The sequence below is a fragment of the Zingiber officinale genome, chromosome 8A (assembly GCF_018446385.1).
Source record: "Zingiber officinale cultivar Zhangliang chromosome 8A, Zo_v1.1, whole genome shotgun sequence".
Classification (NCBI taxonomy): Eukaryota; Viridiplantae; Streptophyta; class Magnoliopsida; order Zingiberales; family Zingiberaceae; genus Zingiber; species Zingiber officinale.
The window spans coordinates 42,300,850-42,316,077 of NC_056000.1; positions in this window are offsets into that span (position 1 = coordinate 42,300,850).

The window sequence follows — 15,228 nt, forward strand, 5'->3', positions numbered from 1 at the left end:
TTTTTAGAAATATCTCTATATTTATTTGTGTTTATATTGATGACATCTTAAATTTTTTCCAAAATTAAGTTTGAACATTTTGTTCACCTACGTATTATCTTCGACCTGTTTGAACAACACGAGCTAATTATTTAAAAAAAAATTAAGGATATATTTGTCTTAAAGTGTAAATATTAAAGGATATTTTTTATCAAAAAATTTTATGAGAGCTGCTTCCCCCCTTGACACACACCCCCTCCACCTCCTCTCTCGCTCCCGGCCAAAAGACGCATGTAGTCTTCTCTTTGTTTTTTTTATTTTTTTTATTTCATTTAATTCTCATTTAGTTTTAATTTTTTAATTAATTTTATTTAAAAATAACTCTCATACAATTATATTTTTAATTTTATTTAGTTTTGTTTTTTAATTAATTTAATTTATTATTTTTTTATCAAATACTTTATTTTTCAATTTTATATAAATTTTATTTAGTTTTTATTTTTTAATTAATTTAATTTATTATTTTTTATCAAATACTTTATTTTTCAATTTTATATAAATTTTATTTAGTTTTTATTTTTTAATTAATTTAATTTATTATTTTTTTCATAATACTTATATTTTTTCAATTGATTTTTTTAAATTTTATTTTTTTATTAATTTTTTTAATCAATTTCTTTATCAATTTTTTATGAGTTTTATTTTTTTTTTCAATAATTTCTTTTATATGTTTATTGATCCTGTCCGAATGCTGAATCAGCGAACGCTGGGCACGGGGCGCTTTCCGACTGCTGACGTGGATCTTCGACTGGTGGCACGAAGCTCCGGCGAACCTGCACAGAAGTCGGGCCGGGAAGGGGTTCCCGGCGGCGACCCTCCGACGCTCAAGTCAGGCAAGCAAGCAGTGGCAAGTGGCTCTCGAAAAATCAGAATGCGTACCTCCGGTGAAGGATGGAGGCCTTTATATAGGGCAGCGGAGAAGCAAGTGCACACACACCGAGGTGTACACGTGTCCGTAGCCCATACCCCAGTAAGGGCTTGTCAGTGAGCTTACCTGACCCATACTGCTACAGTTCCAGCATGTCCTCGATGGGACAGCGGAACCCCCTGTCGCGTGATTTGGAGTATAACCATATCAAGAAGCATGCCAGTTGTCAGAAGATGTCCTTTGTTTGTTTCTCCAAACTCCTGCCGGGCACCCGACCGGCCCACGTCCGACTTCCGTCCGACCGGCCAAATATGATGGTCCACTTGGGAAGTTTTTGGTAATGTGTGTTTTGGCGACCGTTAGCAGTATGTTTCATGTCTTCGGCCGAGCGTGTCGTCCGCTCGGCCTACGATCTTGTTCAATGAGCGGCGGAACCCCGACTTCCATAGGGGTGCCTTTTGCCCTCGGCTAAACACCGGGCGGCCGCCCGGTCGATCAGCCCCCTTTCTCCGGTCGGCCTAGCTGGTCCGACCTTCTCCGATGGGCCGTCCGGGTCTTTGACTTCCACGTGGCGTTGACCCCTTACAACGAGGGTCCCCTGTTCTTATCGCCGGATCATTTGCCTCCCCTTCAAGTCTAGTCGAAGGAGGCGAAAGTCCGACTGACTGGACTGCGAGTCTGGCCGGGCGGCTCCTTCGTGCTAGTATCCTCCGATCGGCCTACCGCAGAGATGGCCTTGAGTGAATCAACAGTGGCCTTCATCGGATCTCCTCGTAATCTGCGCCAATCTTCGACATTAAGGCTGAGCATGCGTTCATTAAATGCTTCGAATGGTCGAATGCCACGTGGCGCAATGCCATCATCGTACGGCGGCGGTGGCATGGTGCTTTGATGTGATCGAAGCGATTTCAAATGGACGGCCCGATGCACACTTTGATTCCCGTGACCTGGATCCGACGGTGGAGACCGCCCGGCCTCCACCCTATAAATCCTTCGTTTCCTTCTCTCTCGCATCTTCCTTTGCGATTTCGACCCCTGCCCCCAGCGCTTTGGAGCTCTGGCGATTCCGCTTCTGCTTTCCGACGACCTCCGGCGCCTTCTTTCCGCTCCTTCTCATCGTAAGGCCATCTTTCCTTGTTTCCGGTGCTTTCCTTACATTCCTTTTCCATATTTTCATCCTCGGGATATCTTTTCGTTCGCTGTCTTCCTCCTTTTGCCTTTTTGCCTTTTCGATTCCTTCCGATCGGACCATGGCTAGTTCTTCTCATCCGGAAGACCAGTCCCTTGGGCCATGGTACACCACCATGCAGTCACGCTTTGACCGGCGTGACTTTGATATCCTGACAGATAACTTTGATATTCCCGACGATTTTGAACTTCTTTTAGCCGGTCCTTCCGCTCGGCCGCACAGGCCGCTGCGCGGAGCCTTCTGTGTCTTCCGCGACCAATTTACCGCCGGCCTGCGGTTCCCTGTACATCCCTTCATCGTAGATGTTTGTAATTTTTTTGGTGTGCCGCTCGGCAGTCTAGTACCCAACACCTTTCGTCTCCTCTGCGGTGTTGTTGTCTTGTTCAAGATTCACAACATCCCCCTCCGACCGGAGGTCTTCTTTTATTTCTACTACCCTAAGCAAGCCGAGCCGGACACCTTCATGTTCCAAGCTCGACCCGGCTTAGTCTTCTTCAACAAGCTACCTACTTCCAATAAACATTGGAAGGATTATTTTTTCTACATCCGTATGCCCGATCGGGCCAACTTCCCGACCCAGTGGCAGGTCAGCCTACCCCCCACTCCCGAGTTGAAGAAGTTCAAGACCCGACTTGACTATCTCCACGCAGCAAATATACTAGCCGGTCTGCGACTTGACATCAACAAGCTTCTGCACGAAGGAGTGATGTACATCTTCGGCCTAAGTCCCATACGGACTCCTCTTCTGACCGGCTTCGGTAAGAACTTTGCTTGGGCATTTGCTTTAATTGCTAACTGATTTCTTTTCTTTCCCTTGCAGCGGATATCGTCATGGATTCGGTGATGGCCGGCGTTTTGAAGAGAAAGGCGGCAGCTCTGGAAGCCGCGGCAGCTAGAGAAATGGAAGCGTTGGGTATCCAGCCGGTCGGATCCCACGAAGGAGAGAGCGGGACTCAAGCTGAGTCGGCCGCTCCCGCTTCTCAGCAAAACGTGGCCAGCGGAGCAGCCTCTACAAAAGAGGAAGGTTCCGCTCGGGAGGAGGAGCAGCCTCTACAAAAGAGGCGCCGAGTGGAGACTCCCCTGCGGTCGGCAACCTCCGCGGTCCAACCATCCGAGCGGGTCACTTCAACTGCTCGGGGCAAGGCGCCAGAGACCGAAACCATTTCGTCCGACCGGACGCCTTCTGACTGGGACGAGCCAGCTGCTCCAGTGGAGGCTACTCCAATCAGCACCCTTCCGCCCGCTCGCCACTCAGTCCAGTGCTCGACCATTCATTCCCAATTTTCTGCGCCAGCTTCTGATCCCCTTCCAACCGCCGGTCGGACGACCCCCGGTCATGGCCGCACGATTCGGGTCACTCTTCATCTCCCGACTGAAGAGCTGCTTCCAGAGGTCGACCGCCCATCCGCGCCCGAGCACACCATCACCTTGAAAGGGCCCCTAGCTGAGATGTGGGTCGATGCTCGGGCACGCACTGCGCTGATCCCCCTCCGAAACTTGGCCAATAGCCACATGCGGGAGGCCACGGGGGTAAGTTCACTCTCTACGAAGTTTTGTATGCATTCTTTCCGATCGACATCTAACAACTATAATTTTCTTTTGCCAGAGATGGGTGGAGGAAATTGTGGTTTCCAACCGCTTGGCCTTGGTGGATGAAGAGCTGCGACAACTGAAAGCAACAGTTGGTCCGTCCGGCCCTCAGGGCCCTTCCTATTCTGAGCTGCAAAAGGAGCTGCAGAAAACTCAAAATCTGCTGGCGGCTGAGCAGAAGAAGACAGCCGATCAGGCCCACGCCTTGGCCGAGTCGAGCGACAAGTCAAGTCGCTCGACACAAAAATAACCCTGGCCACCACTCGGAAAAATACAGCTATCTCCGATCTGGAGAAAAAGAACGTGGAGGCTCGGGGCCTGGAGCTGAAGATAAAGGAGTTGACAGAGCATCTCGACAGGGAGAAGGCGGGCCGCTCGGCCGACGCGGACAAGCTCCAGAGTCTGAATGAGGCCCTTACTAGCTCCCTGGCGACCTTCAAAGAATATCAAGATGCCGAGCCGAGTCGAATTGCTGCCTTAAGACAGAGCTACATCCGCTCGCCTGAATTCTCGGAGAAAATATGCGAGCGGATGTACACAGCTTTCGACTTGGCTATGACCACCACCACTACTTATCTGAAGTCTAAAGGTCTTCTTCCGGAGTCTACTACTATTCCGGCCGGCGATCAAGTGGAGCTTCTGAATAACATTCCCAGGGACCTCTATGATTATATTGAGTAGTTTTATGTAATTCGGCCACCCGCTTGGATATCATCCTTTTTGTAATTGGGCCGCTCGGCTTAAAGCTTTACCTTTAATGTAATGTTTTCCTTGTATTTGCTGTCTCCTTTCATAACCAAGATGTGTGTTTATCCGCTCGCCCATTATTATTTCTCGTGCTCCCCCATAAGGGATTTTAACAAATCGTCGTGATCTCCCCGCTCGGCAAAATATACCGTGTTCTCTGATGGTAGAGCTCGTTTACCCAATGCCAAGTACTTTTGGATACTAGGCCAATCGGAGTGTGGAGACGATCGAACGGTATCAAAGTCGCGTGTCTCGGGACATTAGATGCTTCCGCTCGGACGTTTATAGACGCCGGCTCGTCTCTCGATTTTTAACGTCGGAGCTCGACGGTCTTCCGCTCGGAGGGTTTATAGACGCCGGCTCGTCTCTCGATTTTTAACGTCGGAGCTCGACGGTATTCCGCTCGGAGGGTTTATAGTGTTGGAACCCCAAGGTTGTTTTGGTGTGATCAACAAGCTAAGTTAGGTCCTGTGTGTATTTAACCTTGTGTCTAAGTATGCAGGAGCTTAGGAGCACAGGTACTCGAGCGGAAGACGCAGCTAGCGAGAAGGACGGCACGCTGTGCGTCCGAGGGACGAGGCGCTGCGGAAGAGTACACCGGCGGACGAGAAGGAAGCGCGCGGTGGTTCCGAGGGACGAAAGTCGGAGTGGAAGATTGCTCGGGGAGCAAGAGACGCAGCTAGCGAGAAGGTCGACGACCGAGGGACGAAGACTGTGGATGAGTACGCTGGCGGACGAGAAGGAAACATGCGGCAATTCCGAGGGACGAGAAGCCGGAGGGAAGCACGCTCGAGAAGACCGGAAGTTGGGTTCGGGTGAGCCCTTTTCCGGATGGCAGAGATCACCCAAGCGAGCGGATCCGGAGTAGAAGACCCAGACCGAGGCGGGACTGAAACGGAGCAAAGGTCCCGGACTCAAAAGTCAACCAGAGTTGACTTTTTTCTCCGGGGCGCCCGGAACTGTCCGGGGCGCCCGGAGCAGCCCGGGGCGCCCGGAACGTGAAGTTTGACTAGAACGCATCTTTCGCATTCTGGACGTTGGGGGATAAAGTTTTATCCCCCCTAGGGCGCCCGGAACCCTTCCAGGCGCCCCGACCAAGGCTATAAATATAGCCTTAGTCCAGAAGCTTCAGATCATCTCAGTAATTAGCATTCCAAACACTTGTGCGCTCACTGTTCTAGTTTAGCTTCTGTTTTTGTGCTTTCATCGGTGTAAGAGGCTTCTCCGCCCGAAGGAGTTTTTAGTGCGATCACTTTCCTTGGATTAACAACCTCCCCGGTTGTAACCAAGTCAAACACGGTGCCTCGTTTCTTTCTTGTATTTCTGCTTAGCTAATTTTATACAAGTGTTAGTTTAAGAGTTCGAGAAGGGTTGCTTTTGTTTTTTTACAGGGCTATTCAACCCCCCGTCTAGCCGGCCCAACGGTCCTACAAGTGGTATCAGAGCCAAGGCGCTTCAGGAGGACTAACCGCCGAACGAAGCAACGCGATGGCCGGACCAAGCATCCACTCGCCGAAATATGAAGGGGACTTCGCTACCTGGAAAAAACTGATGCAGGTATTTCTTACAACAGATATTGAATTATTTTTAACAATGAAATTTGGCTTTGAAGCTCCAGAGGACAAGGAAATAGATAAATGGACAAAAAAGGAGCAGGCCGACTTCGTGGCAAACGACAAAGCAGAGTACCATCTGCTGAGCGTTCTTCCGCCTCAAGAAGTCAACAGGATCGGTAGATACAACTCCGCAAAGGAACTTTGGGAGAAGTTTCTTGAGCTGCACGAAGGGACGTCCGAAGCCAAGCTCGCTAGACGAGATCTGCTTCGCAATCAGCTCACCAGCCTACGACTTGGGGAAGACGAGACAGTCGCATATCTGCACTCCAGAATAAAAGAAATCATCACCGGACTCACGAATCTCGGAGAAAAGGTAAGTAACCGAGATTCGCTTAGGTACGCCTTAAATTCATTTCCAAGAAATTCAAAATGGGCATCACTAGTAGATGCTTTTTACATTTCTAAGGACTTAGAAAAAATTTCATTAGAAGAATTTTTTTCAACATTTGAAGTCCATGAGTCAAGATGTGCAGGAATAAAGGAGCCCAAGAACAATGTCGCCCTCAAAGCTTCGAGAGACGAACCTGAGTCAGAATCCTCTCTCGACGACGAGGAAATGGTAATGATGGTAAGAAGATTTAAGAAACTTTGTAAATCTAGATCTACTAACCATCCGCAGGGAAAGAAGAAAAGGACGATCCGCTGCTATCACTGCGACGAAGAAGGGCACGTCAAGGACAACTGCCCCAAGCTAAAGAACAAAGACAAGGAGAAGGGTAAGAAGCCTATCCAGAAACGAAAGGCCCTGAAGGCGACGTGGGACGATACGTCGTCCGAATCGGAAGTCGAAGCAGTCTCCGGACTCGCACTGATGGCGAGCCATCAAGACGATGACTGCGATTCAAGCTCTTCCGAAATGAGCATCGAGAGCATCGATGAAGGGGGAGACACATCGGAAGAAAGCAGCAGCTCAGGGGGAGAAACGGACAACGAGATCGACAATGTAAGTCAGGTACGATCTCTTCCTCCCGATAAAATGTTCAAGTTCATTAAACTTTTAACAAAAGACTGCTGCAAATTAGAAAGTGAAAATAAAAATTTAAAAGTAATTCTAGCTAAGTCTTGTCTCTTAGAAGAATTAGATAAATTAAAATTGAAAAATGAAAAATTGGAATTAGAAAATCAAAATTTGAAAATTCAAATAAATAACTTAAAAAACTATGCATGTTCATCTAAAACCAATTTTAGAAGATTTAATAATTTAAATTGGTACTTTAAATATCACCCGGGACAAATTAGGAACATCTCAAGAAAACATGTCCCTAAAAACTTTTTAGTTAATCCAGTAGGTTGGAACCTATATTGGGTTCCTAAATCATGCTTAAATTAATTTTAAAATTAAAATTAGCGCTTTAAGTGAGAAAATTAAACAAATAATTTCTTTATGAGGCTTTGTCTAAGGAAGTGGTTGTTGCTCCAATAACCAAGAAGGCCTAGTGCCTCGCCACGACCTGGAAGCCAAAATATTGAAATAAATGTTTAATTAACTTACTAATGAAGCATTAATACAAGAATTAATTAGTGCTTGAAAAATGTTATTCAAAACATTTTATTTCAAACCTACTTAGAATTTTTTTTAAAATATTATCAAAAATCATTTTTTTGTTAAGAATCTTTTTAAACAAGAAATCTCAGCTTAAATTACTTAGAAAAACTTTCTAAATTTCTTAAAAATTTAGAAATTTTTTTTGAAATATATATTTTTTTAAGTCTTTAACCCTTAGATTATTTTTCTTGGAACCCCATTTTTTGTGATCAAAGGGGGAGAAAGGGAAAGTATAAGTCTAGGGGGAGGTAGGTAGATAGATTTAATATTTCTATCTTTTTGTACTTAAATTGCAAATTAAGTTAATGTATTTAATTTTATTAAATGTCTATTTTTACCCTATCTTAACTTGGGTTGATCACACCAAAAAGGGGAAGATTGTTGGAACCCCAAGGTTGTTTTGGTGTGATCAACAAGCTAAGTTAGGTCCTGTGTGTATTTAACCTTGTGTCTAAGTATGCAGGAGCTTAGGAGCACAGGTACTCGAGCGGAAGACGCAGCTAGCGAGAAGGACGGCACGCTGTGCGTCCGAGGGACGAGGCGATGCGGAAGAGTACACCGACGGACGAGAAGGAAGCGCGCGGTGGTTCCGAGGGACGAAAGTCGGAGCGGAAGATTGCTCGGGGAGCAAGAGACGCAGCTAGCGAGAAGGTCGACGACCGAGGGACGAAGACTGCGGATGAGTACGCTGGCGGACGAGAAGGAAACATGCGGCAATTCCGAGGGACGAGAAGCCGGAGGGAAGCACGCTCGAGAAGACCGGAAGTTGGGTTCGGGTGAGCCCTATTCCGGATGGCAGAGATCACCCAAGTAAGCGGATCCGGAGCGGAAGACCCGGACCGAGGCGGGACTGAAACGGAGCAGAGGTCCCGGACGCAAAAGTCAACCAAAGTTGACTTTTTGCTCCGGGGCGCCCGGAACTGTCCGGGGCGCCCGGAGCAGCCCGGGGCGCCCGGAACATGAAGTTTGACCAGAACGCATCTTTCACGTTCTGGACGTTGGGGGATAAAGTTTTATCCCCCCCAGGGCGCCCGGAACCCTTCCAGGCACCCCGACCAAGGCTATAAATATAGCCTTGGTCCAGAAGCTTAAAATCAACTCAGTAATTAGCATTCCAAGCACTTGTGCGCTCATTGTTCTAGTTTAGCTTCTGTTTTTGTGCTTTCACCGATGTAAGAGGCTTCTCCGCCCGAAGGAGTTTTTAGTGCGATCACTTTTCTTGGATTAACAACCTCCCCGGTTGTAACCAAGTCAAACACGGTGCCTCGTTTCTTTCTTGTATTTCTGCTTAGCTAATTTTATACAAGTGTTAGTTTAAGAGTTCGAGAAGGGTTGCTTTTGTTTTTTTTACAGGGCTATTCAACCCCCCTTCTAGCCGGCCCAACGGTCCTACATATAGACGCCGGCTCGTCTCTCGATTTTTAACGTCGGAGCTCGATGGCCTATTTAAGGCTAACTTTAACACCGCTGCTCGGCAAACCCATTGGCCATCCTTTGAATTAATTTTGCTGCCTGCATTACAAGAACATGGGCGACTAGAATATACACAAAAGTGAGTTACATCAGTGCACCTTTCACCCAGCTCTATAAGGCTGGAGATGATTTGCACTCCATGGCCGATCCAGCTGCCGTCCGTCTTCATCCTCCAAATAGTAAGCGCCCGAGCGGAGCTTTTCGATGATTTTGAAAGGACCCGCCCACGGAGCTTCTAGCTTGCCGACGTCGCCGACCGGCTTGACTTTCTTCCAGACAAGGTCGCCGACTTGGAATGATCTGGGGATTACGCGTCTATTGTAGTTTTGCTTCATCCGTTGACGGTACGCCATCAGCCGGACGGACGCCTTGGCTCGCTCCTCATCGATCAAATCCAGCTCCATGTTCCTCCGCTCGGCGTTGCCCTCATCGTAATTCTGGGTCCAGACGGATTCGACACCGACTTCGACGGGAATCACCGCTTCGCCGCCGTACACCAGATGAAAAGGCGTGACGCCCGTTCCTTCCTTTGGAGTCGTTCGGATGGCCCATAGGACGCCCGGCACTTCATCCACCCAACTTCCTCCCAAATGGTCGAGCCGAGCGCAGAATGCGAAGAATTTCCCGATTGGCTACTTCGGCTTGACCGTTGCTTTGGGGATAGGCTACAGATGTGAAATGTTGCTCGATGCCATAGCTCTTGCACCAATATTCAAGAAATTTTCCGGTGAACTGCCGTCCGTTGTCGGAAATCAGTCGGCGAGAGATGCCGAACTGACAGATGATGTTCTGCCAAATAAATTTCTTGACTATCTGCTCGGTGATCTTGGCGAGTGGCTCGACCTCCACCCACTTGGAAAAATAATCGACCGCCACTAGCAGAAATTTTCGCTGCCCGGTCGCTATAGGAAATGGACCCACGATATCCATTCCCCACTGATCGAACGGACATGAGACTGTTGATGCCTTCATTTCCTCTGCCGGCCGGTGGTTGAAGTTATGGTACTTCTGGCACGAAAGGCACGTCGATACGGTCCGAGCGGCGTCTGCTTGTAATGTTGGCCAGAAGTACCCTGCCAACAGGATCTTCTTAGCCAGGGATCGTCCGCCCGGATGTCCTCCGCATGATCCTTGATGTACTTCTTGGAGGATGTAAGCCGAGTCCTCCGAGCTCACGCATTTCAACAGCGGGCGTGAGAAAGCCTTCTTATAAAGCTGGTCGCCGATGAGTGTGAACCGACCGGCTCTCCTCCTTAACAGCTGGGCTTCATTCTGATCGGACGGTGTGGCTCCTGAGCGCAAAAACTCCGTGATGGGTGTCCTCCAGTCGCTCGGAAACATAAGGCCCTCCATCCGGTCGACGTGCGCCACCAAAGATACTTGTTCAATTGGTTGCTGGATGGAGATCGGTGTTATTGAGCTTGCAAGTTTGGCTAACTCGTCAGCCGCTTGGTTCTCCGCTCGGGGTATCTTCTGGATAATAACTTCTCTAAAGTCGGCCTTGAGTTTCTCGAAGGCTTGAGCGTAAAGCTTGAGCCGAGCGTTGTTGATTTCAAAAGTACATGTGAGCTGCTGAGCGGTCAGCTGGGAATCCGAGTGAAGCGTTACCCGACCGGCACCCACATGCCGTGCTACCTGCAAGCCGGCTATGAGGGCCTCATACTCTGCTTCGTTGTTCGTAGCTTTATAATCCATCCGGACGGATAAGTGCATCTTTTCTTCTTGTGGGGAGAGCAACAGTATTCCGATCCCGCTTTCGAGCCGAGTGGAGGATCCGTCCACAAATATTTTCCACATGGCTTCTGGCTCTGAATTCTGCACCTCGGTCACAAAATCTGCCAAGGACTGCGCTTTGATTGCCGAGCGGGGCTGGTACTGGATGTCAAATTCGCTTAACTCCGTTGTCCATTTGATGAGCCGCCCAGACGCTTCTGGATTCAATAATACACGCCCGAGCGGGCTATTGGTTTTGACAATGATGGTATGCGCCAGGAAGTATGGGCGAAGGTGCCGAACGGCGAGGACCAGAGCAAAAGCCAGCTTTTCGAGTCCAGTGTAGCGAGATTCAGCATCTTTTAAAATATGACTAAGGAAATACACAGGCTCTTCTCCGCTCGCCCTCAATAGTGCCGAGCCGATTGCCTGCTCGGTCGAAGATAGGTAGATACAAAGTGGCTCACCCGCAGCCGGCTTGGCTAATACCGGGAGGAAATTCAGATATGCCTTCAAATCCTTGAACGCCCGGTCGCATTCTTCGTCCCAGTGAAATTTAGTGGCCTTGTGCAAGATTTTGAAGAAAGGAAGGCTCCGGTCGGCAGTTTTGGAGATGAACCTGGACAGAGCAGTTATCTGACCGGTCAAACGCTGCACTTCCCTTGTATTTCTTGGAGGCGGCATGTCTTGTAGAGCTTTCACCTTGCTGGGATTTGCTTCAATGCCCCGCTCGGTCACTATGTACCCCAGAAAACGCCCTCCTTTTGCTCCGAACAAGCACTTCTGGGGATTTAGCTTGACTCCATACTTGCGTAGCGTTCGGAAGGTTTCCTCCATGTCTTTGAAGAGATCGGCCGCTCGGCCGGACTTGATGAGAATGTCGTCCACATAAACTTCCAGATTCCGCCCGATCTGCTCTCTAAATACTTTGTTCATCAAGTGCTGATATGTGGCTCCCACATTCTTCAATCCGAACGGCATCACATTATAGCAATAAGTGCCGTCGGCCGTCACGAAGCTGACTTTTTCTTGATCTTCACGGGCGAGCGGCACTTGATGATAGCCTTGGTAAGCGTCGAGCATACATATTAATTCGCAGCCGGCCGTAAAGTCCACTAGCTGATCTATCCGAGGCAGAGGGTAAAAGTCTTTCGGGCAAGCTTTGTTGAGATCCCGAAAATCTATGCATACTCTCCACTTGTTGCCCGGCTTGGAGACTAATACTACGTTCGCCAGCCAGCTCGGGACCTCCAAGAGTTTTTCCACCTCCGCTCGGATGATGGAATTCTGCTCGGCGCTGAAATCTCTCTTTCTCTGCTTTACTGGCCGTGCGTCCGGTCGGACGTGTAGTTCATGCTGCGCTATACTTGGTGAAATTCCGGGCAGCTCATGTGTTGACCAGACGAAGACATCATGGTTTTTCCTGAGGCATTGGATCACCTCCTCTTTCTGGTTGGCCTCCAGATCAAACGCGATGAATGTTGTAGCCTCCGATCGGGTGGGGTGTATCTGTACTTCCTCCTTTTCTTCGTAAACTAAAGAGGGAGGCTTTTCAGTTATAGCATTCACCTCGATCCGTGGTGATTTCCGAGCAGAACTTGCTTCTACTCGGACCATTTCAATGTAGCATCGCCGAGCTGCCAATTGATCTCCCCGTACTTCTCCCACTTTGTCTTCGACGGGGAACTTGATCTTCTGGTGGAAGGTAGAGACGGTCGCTCGGAACTCACTGAGCGCCGTGTTGGTGCAATATCCTTTAGGTCAAGGTTGACTGAGTTGACCAAGCTTGGGTCTTAGTCATAGTTTCGATGTTTGACAATACATGTAGACACATGGACAATGCAGGTGCAGTTGTTCATGTGGGGAGATTCTGATCAGGGATTGATCAGTGTGATTGAAGGAGAGTCAAGTAGGTCAAGAGTGACCAGATACCTGACTAGGAAGTCCTAACTGGTATGTTAGGCAGCAGAAGTGAAAGTCCTGGTGAGTGAAGCCAGGCAGAAGGAAAGCCCTAGTGAGTGAAGCTAGGCAAATTGGAAATCCTGGTGAGTGAAGCCAGGTGAAAGTCCTAGTGAGTGAAGCTAGGCAGAAGGAAATCCTGGTGAGTGAAGCCAGGTGAAAGTCCTAGTGAGTGAAGCTAGGCAGAAGGAAATCCTGGTGAGTGAAGCCAGGTGAAAGTCCTGGTGAGTGAAGCCAGGCAAGGGAAAATCCAGATGGATCAAGGATGATCAGACATCTGGTGGAAGTCCAAGTAGGACAAGAGAGTGACCGGATACTTGGCACGACGAGTAAAGTCCAAGTGGGTCAAAGGGATTGACCAGACACTTGGTGGGAAGTCCTAGCAGGTCAAAGGAGTGACCAGATGCTAGGCATGATGTATCAACAGGTCAAGGTTGACCGGATGTTGGTTTGAGAGGCTTGGGACTTGGTTTTGGGCAAAAACCAAGTGCTGGATCGATCAGTGGATCGATCCAGGAGCTGGATCGATCAGTGGATCGATCCAGGCCTTTCCTAGCGAACAGAGAGCCTCTGGATCGATTCGTGGATCGATCCAGATGTCCAAATCGATCAGTGGATCGATTGGGACGCGGCTGCTTTGCGCGATAAGCGCTGGATCGATCCGTGGATCGATCCAGGCGTTTTTCCAGAGCACAGAGGCGCTCTGGATCGATCCGTGGATCGATCCAAAGCCTCCCGATCGATTGGGAATATTCGAATCGATCGGGATCCGACCGTTGCAGGCGTGTGTTGGCTGCGGCATCTCTTCACCGATTCACTCCAGATCTCTCGCCAGCTTCTCCACAGCACTTGCAAAGCTCAGATCGCCAATTCTTGAAGGATCTTGGAAGGTTTCCAAGTCAAGAGGCGGATCAAAGTCAAGAAGAGAAGCTAGGGTTAGGGTTTGTACTCATTGTAAGCTTGTAAGCTTGTATTTCTTGTATCCTTTCCCTCTCTTCTTGTACTGAGTCATGTAGGGCTTCTCTGCCCTTGGTAGTTACCATAAAGGAGAGTTTTATTAGTGGAGGGTGCGTGCGTAGGTGTGGATCCTTGGACTAGTCACCTCTTGTGAGGTGGATACCAAGTAAACCAACCTTGTTAGCATTGTGTGATTTGTTTCTTTGTATATCCGCTGCACATCTTTGAAGGAACAAGCAATGCCGAGCACCGAGCGAACGCGACGAGCTATTCACCCCCCCTCTAGCTATTTTCGGTCCTAACAAGTGGTATCAGAGCAAGGCCGCTCTTCACCGGAATCATCACCGGAAGGGTCAAGCATAACAAGAAAAGCTAGAGGGTGAAGAAGTTGAAGCAAAAATTGTCAAAGTTAAAGATATCAAAAAGCTCAACTTTAAGATGCAATTCCAAGATGGATTTGGATTTGACACAAGGGTGGCTCCACCATACACTTCCACGAGTTTTGATTCTTGGAAATCAAGAATTGAAAATTTTCTTATGATGGAGATAGAGCAATGGTTTGCTCTAATGGAAGGCTTCGAGGCTCCAAGAAATTCAAAGGGCAAAGTTCTCAAGAGGAGCAAGTGGAGCCAAGAGCAAGTCCAAAGGTGCAAGGCCAATGATAAAGTGACCAAGCTCTTGGTAAATTTATTGCCAAGCACCATCCTTTGTAAAATTGGAGAATTTGAAGATGCAAAGGAATTATGGAGCAAATTGGCCAAGCTTCATGAAGAGATCCCCTCCACTGTACAAGAGCAAGAAGTATCCAGAGAGGGTGACTCTTTGGAGCAAGACCAAGAGGAGGGCTCCGAGGTTGAGAGATGCTCAACCTCCGAAGAAGAGGAAATCCAAGAAGCTTCATCCTCAAGGGAATGCAACGAAGGGAACAAGGAGGGAGCATACTCCTTGTTTCATATTCAAGATGATGAAGCCTCCACCTCTAGGATTGAGGGGGAGCAATCCTTGGTGACGCCGGATCAAGAAGAAGGAGAAGCTTCTACATCCGGGTCAAGAGATGAAGAGATTGAAGAAGCTTCTACCTCCACGAGTCAAGAAAAATCAAATGGAGGAGAATCAAGATCGGATCAAGAGGAAGCTTCTACCTCCGGATCCAAAGGAAAAGATGCCACCCCTACAAGGAAAGGTATAAATATTTCAATTAAAAATAAAAATCATATTATATGCTTTGAGTGTAGGGAACATGGGCACTACAAGAGCAAGTGCCCTAAATTGGCCAAGAAGAAGGGCCAAGTGGCACAAAAGGGCAAGGCGAAGCCCAAGGAGATCATCCCCAACACAAAGAAGAGCAAGGAGCATATTATATGCTTCTCTTGCAATCAAAAGGGGCATTACCGAAGTCAATGCCCCAAGGGGAAGAAGGTGGTCAAGGCTCAAGGAGGCACTAGTCAAGGGGGAGCCTCCAAGGTAAAGAAGAAGGTATCTTTTATTGAGCCTACCCCCTTACATTATGGTGAAAAGCATGATAGTTCTA